Consider the following 8764-nt stretch of genomic DNA (forward strand, 5'->3'; position numbering starts at 1 on the left):
ATGTTGTTATTACATACTAACACGTCCCCCTTATTCTCGTTTTATGTGGCTGCCAGACCTCGACTAGTGCAAAATCTTAAGGTCCACGTTCAACTGCAATGCATGGCAAAAGGAATGTAATTGATACTTTGATAAGTGAAACTTGTCTTTCATTACTTCTTAATTTACGATTTGCTTCAGTTTTGAAGCTTCTGTGTTCTTGCTTGTGGTGCCACCAGAAACGTCAGCATGCGACGTAAGTTTCCAGACTATAAATGTCAATGTTTCCGAGAGGAAAGTTACCAACAAGACGACCTGGCATAGCATCATTACGAAAGCAAATGACGAAACAGAGTTCTTCTTATGTTGTTATTACATACTAACACGTCCCCCTTATTCTCGTTTTATGTGGCTGCCAGACCTCGACTAGTGCAAAATCTTAAGGTCCACGTTCAACTGCAATGCATGGCAAAAGGAATGTTATTGACATTTTGATAACTAAAACTTGTCTTTCATTACTTCTTAATTTCCGATTTGCTTCATTTTTGAACCTTCTGTGTTCTTGCTTGTGGTGCCACCAGAAACGTCAGCATGCGACGTAAGTTTCCAGACTATAAATGTCAATGTTTCTGAGAGAAAAGTTACCACCAAGACGACCTGGCTTTACATCATTGCGAAAGCAAATGACGAAACAGATTTCTTCTTTTGTTGTTATTACATACTAACACGTACCCCATATTCTCGTTTTATGTGGCTGCCAGACCTCGACTAGTGCAAAATCTTAAGGTCCACGTTCAACTGCAATGCATGGCAAAAGGAATGTAATTAATATTTTGATAACTAAAACTTGTCTTTTATTACTTCTTAACTTCCGATTGCTTCAGTTTAGAAGCTTCTGTGTTCTTGCTTGTGGTGCCACCAGAAACGTCAGCATGCGACGTAAGTTTCCAGACTATAAATGTCAATGTTTCCGAGAGAAAAGTTACCAACAAGACGACCTGGCTCAACATCATTACGAAAGCAAATGAAGAAACAGAGTTCTTCTTATGTTGTTATTACATACTAACACGTCCCCCTTATTCTCGTTTTATGTGGCTGCCAGACCTCGACTAGTGCAAAATCTTAAGGTCCACGTTCAACTGCAATGCATGGCAAAAGGAATGTAATTGATATTTTGATAACTAAAACTTGTCTTTTATTACTTCTTAATTTCCGATTGCTTCAGTTTAGAAGCTTCTGTGTTCTTGCTTGTGGTGCCACCAGAAACGTCAGCATGCGACGTAAGCTCCCAGACTATAAATGTCAATGTTTCCGAGAGAAAAGTTACCAACAAGATGACCTGGCTTTACATCATTACGAAAGCAAATGACGAAACAGAGTTCTTCTTATGTTGTTATTACATACTAACACGTCCCCCCTATTCTCGTTTTATGTGGCTGCCAGACCTCCTCTAGTGCAAAATCTTAAGGTCCACGTTCAACTGCAATGCATGGCAAACGGGAAATAATTAATATTTTGATATCTAAAACTTGTCTTTTATTACTTCTTAATTTCCGATTGCTTCAGTTTAGAACCTTCTGTGTTGTTGCTTGTGGTGCCACCAGAAACGTCAGCATGCGACGTAAGATTCCAGACTATAAATGTCAATGTTTCCGAGAGAAAATTTACCAACAAAACGACCTGGCTTAGCATCATTACGAAAGCAAATGACGAGACAGAGTTCTTCTTATGTTGTTATTACATACTAACACGTCCCCCTTATTCTCGTTTTATGTGGCTGCCAGACCTCGACTACTGCAAAATCTTAAGGTCCACGTTCAACTGCAATGCATGGCAAAAGGAATGTAATTGATATTTTGATAACTGAAACTTGTCTTTCATTACTTCTTAATTTACGATTTGCTTCAGTTTTGAAGCTTCTGTGTTCTTGCTTGTGGTGCCACCAGAAACGTCAGCATGCGACGTAAGTTTCCAGACTATAAATGTCAATGTTTCCGAGAGGAAAGTTACCAACAAGACGACCTGGCATAGCATCATTACGAAAGCAAATGACGAAACAGAGTTCTTCTTATGTTGTTATTACATACTAACACGTCCCCCTTATTCTCGTTTTATGTGGCTGCCAGACCTCGACTAGTGCAAAATCTTAAGGTCCACGTTCAACTGCAATGCATGGCAAAAGGAATGTTATTGATATTTTGATAACTAAAACTTGTCTTTCATTACTTCTTAATTTCCGATTTGCTTCATTTTTGAACCTTCTGTGTTCTTGCTTGTGGTGCCACCAGAAACGTCAGCATGCGACGTAAGTTTCCAGACTATAAATGTCAATGTTTCTGAGAGAAAAGTTACCACCAAGACGACCTGGCTTTACATCATTGCGAAAGCAAATGACGAAACAGATTTCTTCTTTTGTTGTTATTACATACTAACACGTACCCCATATTCTCGTTTTATGTGGCTGCCAGACCTCGACTAGTGCAAAATCTTAAGGTCCACGTTCAACTGCAATGCATGGCAAAAGGAATGTAATTAATATTTTGATAACTAAAACTTGTCTTTTATTACTTCTTAACTTCCGATTGCTTCAGTTTAGAAGCTTCTGTGTTCTTGCTTGTGGTGCCACCAGAAACGTCAGCATGCGACGTAAGTTTCCAGACTATAAATGTCAATGTTTCCAAGAGAAAAGTTACCAACAAGACGACCTGGCTCAACATCATTACGAAAGCAAATGAAGAAACAGAGTTCTTCTTATGTTGTTATTACATACTAACACGTCCCCCTTCTTCTCGTTTTATGTGGCTGCCAGACCTCGACTAGTGCAAAATCTTAAGGTCCACGTTCAACTGCAATGCATGGCAAAAGGAATGTAATTGATATTTTGATAACTAAAACTTGTCTTTTATTACTTCTTAATTTCCGATTGCTTCAGTTTAGAAGCTTCTGTGTTCTTGCTTGTGGTGCCACCAGAAACGTCAGCATGCGACGTAAGCTCCCAGACTATAAATGTCAATGTTTCCGAGAGAAAAGTTACCAACAAGATGACCTGGCTTTACATCATTACGAAAGCAAATGACGAAACAGAGTTCTTCTTATGTTGTTATTACATACTAACACGTCCCCCTTATTCTCGTTTTATGTGGCTGCCAGACCTCCTCTAGTGCAAAATCTTAAGGTCCACGTTCAACTGCAATGCATGGCAAACGGGAAATAATTAATATTTTGATATCTAAAACTTGTCTTTTATTACTTCTTAATTTCCGATTGCTTCAGTTTAGAACCTTCTGTGTTGTTGCTTGTGGTGCCACCAGAAACGTCAGCATGCGACGTAAGTTTCCAGACTATAAATGTCAATGTTTCCGAGAGAAAAGTTACCAACAAAACGACTGGCTTAGCATCATTACGAAAGCAAATGACGAGACAGAGTTCTTCTTATGTTGTTATTACATACTAACACGTCCCCCTTATTCTCGTTTTATGTGGCTGCCACACCTCGACTACTGCAAAATCTTAAGGTCCACGTTCAACTGCAATGCATGGCAAAAGGAATGTAATTGATATTTTGATAACTGAAACTTGTCTTTCATTACTTCTTAATTTACGATTTGCTTCAGTTTTGAAGCTTCTGTGTTCTTGCTTGTGGTGCCACCAGAAACGTCAGCATGCGACGTAAGTTTCCAGACTATAAATGTCAATGTTTCCGAGAGAAAAGTTACCAACAAGACGACCTGGCTTTATATCATTACGAAAGCAAATGACGAAACAGAGTTCTTCTTATGTTGTTATTACATACTAACACGTCCCCCTTATTCTCGTTTTATGTGGCTGCCAGACCTCGACTAGTGCAAAATCTTAATGTCCACGTTCAACTGCAATTCATGGCAAAAGGAATGTAATTGATATTTTGATAACTGAAACTTGTCTTTCATTACTTCCTAATTTACGATATGCTTCAGTTTTGAACCTGCTGTGTTCTTTCTTGTGGTGCCACCAGAAACGTCAGCATGCGACGTAAGTTTCCAGACTATAAATGTCAATGTTTCCGAGAGAAATTTACCAACAAGACGACCTGGCTTAACATCATTACGAAAGCAAATGACGAAACAGAGTTCTTCTTATGTTGTTATTACATACTAACACGTCCCCCTTATTCTCGTTTTATGTGGCTGCAGACCTCGACTAGTGCAAAATCTTAAGGTCCACGTTCAACTGCAATGCATGGCAAAAGGAATGTAATTGATATTTTGATACCTAAAACTTGTCTTTTATTACTTCTTAATTTCCGATTGCTTCAGTTTAGAAGCTTCTGTGTTGTTGCTTGTGGTGCCACCAGAAACGTCAGCATGCGACGTAAGTTTCCAGACTATAAATGTCAATGTTTCCGAGAGAAAATTTACCAACAAGACGACTGGCTTAGCATCATTACGAAAGCAAATGACGAAACAGAGTTCTCCTTATGTTGTTATTACATACTAACACGTCCCCCTTATTCTCGTTTTAAGTGGCTGCCAGACCTCGACTAGTGCAAAACTTAAGGTCCACGTTCAACTGCAATGCATGGCAAAAGGAATGTAATTGATATTTTGATAACTAAAACTTGTCTTTCATTACTTCTTAATTTCCGATTGCATCAGTTTAGAAGCTTCTGTGTTGTTGCTTGTGGTACCACCAGAAACGTCGGCATGCGACGTAAGTTTCGAGACTATAAATGTCAATGTTTCCGAGAGAAAAGTTACCAACAAGACGACCTGGCTTAACATCATTACGAAAACAAATGACGTAACAGAGTTCTTCTTATGTTGTTATTACATACTAACACGTCCCCCTTATTCTCGTTTTATGTGGCTGCCAGACCTCCTCTAGTGCAAAATCTTAAGGTCCACGTTCAACTGCAATGCATGGCAAACGGGAAATAATTAATATTTTGATATCTAAAACTTGTCTTTTATTACTTCTTAATTTCCGATTGCTTCAGTTTAGAACCTTCTGTGTTGTTGCTTGTGGTGCCACCAGAAACGTCAGCTTGCGACGTAAGTTTCCAGACTATAAATGTCAATGTTTCCGAGAGAAAAGTTACCAACAAAACGACCTGGCTTAGCATCATTACGAAAGCAAATGACGAGACAGAGTTCTTCTTATGTTGTTATTACATACTAACACGTCCCCCTTATTCTCGTTTTATGTGGCTGCCAGACCTCGACTACTGCAAAATCTTAAGGTCCACGTTCAACTGCAATGCATGGCAAAAGGAATGTAATTGATATTTTGATAACTGAAACTTGTCTTTCATTACTTCTTAGTTTACGATTTGCTTCAGTTTTGAAGCTTCTGTGTTCTTGCTTGTGGTGCCACCAGAAACGTCAGCATGCGACGTAAGTTTCCAGACTATAAATGTCAATGTTTCCGAGAGAAAAGTTACCAACAAGACGACCTGGCTTTATATCATTACGAAAGCAAATGACGAAACAGAGTTCTTCTTATGTTGTTATTACATACTAACACGTCCCCCTTATTCTCGTTTTATGTGGCTGCCAGACCTCGACTAGTGCAAAATCTTAAGGTCCACGTTCAACTGCAATGCATGGCAAAAGGAATGTAATTGATATTTTGATAACTGAAACTTGTCTTTCATTACTTCCTAATTTACGATATGCTTCAGTTTTGAACCTGCTGTGTTCTTTCTTGTGGTGCCACCAGAAACGTCAGCATGCGACGTAAGTTTCCAGACTATAAATGTCAATGTTTCCGAGAGAAAGTTACCAACAAGACGACCTGGCTTAACATCATTACGAAAGCAAATGACGAAACAGAGTTCTTCTTATGTTGTTATTACATACTAACACGTCCCCCTTATTCTCGTTTTATGTGGCTGCAGACCTCGACTAGTGCAAAATCTTAAGGTCCACGTTCAACTGCAATGCATGGCAAAAGGAATGTAATTGATATTTTGATACCTAAAACTTGTCTTTTATTACTTCTTAATTTCCGATTGCTTCAGTTTAGAAGCTTCTGTGTTGTTGCTTGTGGTGCCACCAGAAACGTCAGCATGCGACGTAAGTTTCCAGACTATAAATGACAATGTTTCGGAGAGAAAATTTACCAACAAGACGACTGGCTTAGCATCATTACGAAAGCAAATGACGAAACAGAGTTCTCCTTATGTTGTTATTACATACTAACACGTCCCCCTTATTCTCGTTTTAAGTGGCTGCCAGACCTCGACTAGTGCAAAATCTTAAGGTCCACGTTCAACTGCAATGCATGGCAAAAGGAATGTAATTGATATTTTGATAACTAAAACTTGTCTTTCATTACTTCTTAATTTCCGATTGCATCAGTTTAGAAGCTTCTGTGTTGTTGCTTGTGGTACCACCAGAAACGTCGGCATGCGACGTAAGTTTCGAGACTATAAATGTCAATGTTTCCGAGAGAAAAGTTACCAACAAGACGACCTGGCTTAACATCATTACGAAAACAAATGACGTAACAGAGTTCTTCTTATGTTGTTATTACATACTAACACGTCCCCCTTATTCTCGTTTTATGTGGCTGCCAGACCTCGACTAGTGCAAAATCTTAAGGACCACGTTCAACTGCAATGCATGGCAAACGGGAAATAATTATTATTTTGATAACTAAAACTTGTCTTTTATTACTTCTTAATTTCCGATTGCTTCAGTTTAGAAGCTTCTGTGTTGTTGTTTGTGGTGCCACCAGAAACGTCAGCAAACGACGTAAGTTTCCAGACTATAAATGTCAATGTTTCCGAGAGAAAAGTTACCAACAAGACGACCTGGCTTTACATCATTGCGAAAGCAAATGACGAAACAGAGTTCTTCTTATGTTGTTATTACATACTAACCCGTTGCACTTATTCTCGTTTTATGTGGCTGCCAGACCTCGATTAGTGCAAAATCTTAAGGACCACGTTCAACTGCAATGCATGACAAACGGGAAATTATTAATATTTTGATTACTAAAACTTGTCATTTATTACTTCTTAATTTCCGATTGCTACAGTTTAGAAGCTTCTGTGTTGTTGCTCGTGGTGCCACCAGAAACGTCAGCATGAGACGTAAGTTTCCAGACTATAAATGTCAATGTTTCCGAGAGAAAAGTTACCAACAAGACGACCTGGCTTTATATCATTACGAAAGCAAATGACGAAACAGAGTTCTTCTTATGTTGTTATTACATACTAGCACGTCCCCCTTATTCTCGTTTTATGTGGCTGCCAGACCTCGACTAGTGCAAAATCTTAAGGTCCACGTTCAACTGCAATGCATAGCAAAACGAATGTAATTGATATTTTGATAACTAAAACTTGTCTTTTATTACTTCTTAATTTCCGATTACTTCTGTTTAGAAGCTTCTGTGTTCTTGCTTGTGGTGCCACCAGAAACGTCAGCATGCGACATAAGTTTCCAGACTATAAATGTCAATGTTTCCGAGAGAAAAGTTACCAACAAGACGACCTGGCTTAACATCATTACGAAAGCAAATGACGAAACAGAGTTCTTCTTATGTTGTTATTACATACTAACACGTCCCCCTTATTCTCGTTTTATGTGGCTGCCAGACCTCGACTAGTGCAAAATCTTAAGGTCCACGTTCAACTGCAATGCATAGCAAAAGGAATGTAATTGATATTTTGATAACTAAAACTTGTCTTTCATTACTTCTTAATTTCCGATTTGCTTCAGTTTTGAAGCTTCTGTGTTTTTGCTTGTGGTGCCACCAGAAACGTCAGCATGCGACGTAAGTTTCCAGACTATAAATGTCAATGTTTCCGAGAGAATAGTTACCAACAAGACGACCTGGCTTTACATCATTACGAAAGCAAATGACGAAACACAGGTCTTCTTATGTTGTTATTACATACTAACACGTCCCCCTTATTCTCGTTTTATGAGGCTACCAGACCTCGACTAGTGCAAAATCTTAAGGTCCACGTTCAACTGCAACGCATGGCAAAAGGAATGTAATTGATATTTTGATAACTAAAACTTGTCTTTCATTACTTATTAATTTCCGATTTGCTTCAGTTTTGAAGCTTCTGTGTTCTTGCTTGTGATGCCACCAGAAACGTCAGCATGCGACGTAAGTTTCCAGACTATAAACGTCAATGTTTCCGAGAGAAAAGTTACCAACAAGACGACCTGGCTTTACATCATTACGAAAGAAAATGATGAAACAGAGTTCTTCTTATGTTGTTATTACATACTACCACGTCCCCCTTATTCTCGTTTTATGTGGCTGCCAGACCTAGAGTAGTGCAAAACCTTAAGGTCCACGTTCAAATGCAACGCATGGCAAAAGGAATGTAATTGATATTTTGATAACTAAAACTTGTCTTTTATTACTTCATAATTTCCGATTGCTTCAGTTTAGAAGCTTCTGTGTTCTTGCTTGTGGTGCCACCAGAAACGTCAGCATGCGACGTAAGTTTCCAGACTATAAATGTCAATGTTTCCGAGAGAAGTTACCAACAAGACGACCTGGCTTAACATCATTACGAAAGCAAATGACGAAACAGAGTTCTTCCTATGTTGTTACTACATACTAACACGTCCCCCTTATTCTCGTTTTATGTGGCTGCCAGACCTCGACTACTGCAAAATCTTAAGGTCCACGTTCAACTGCAATGCATGGCAAAAGGAATGTAATTGATATTTTGATAACTAAAACTTGTCTTTCATTACTTCTTAGTTTCCGATTGCTTCAGTTTAGAAGCTTCTGTTTTCTTGCTTGTGGTGCCACCAGAAACGTCAGCATGCGACGTAAG

The sequence above is a fragment of the Schistocerca gregaria genome, unplaced genomic scaffold, assembly GCF_023897955.1.
Source record: "Schistocerca gregaria isolate iqSchGreg1 unplaced genomic scaffold, iqSchGreg1.2 ptg000384l, whole genome shotgun sequence".
NCBI classification, from domain to species: domain Eukaryota; kingdom Metazoa; phylum Arthropoda; class Insecta; order Orthoptera; family Acrididae; genus Schistocerca; species Schistocerca gregaria.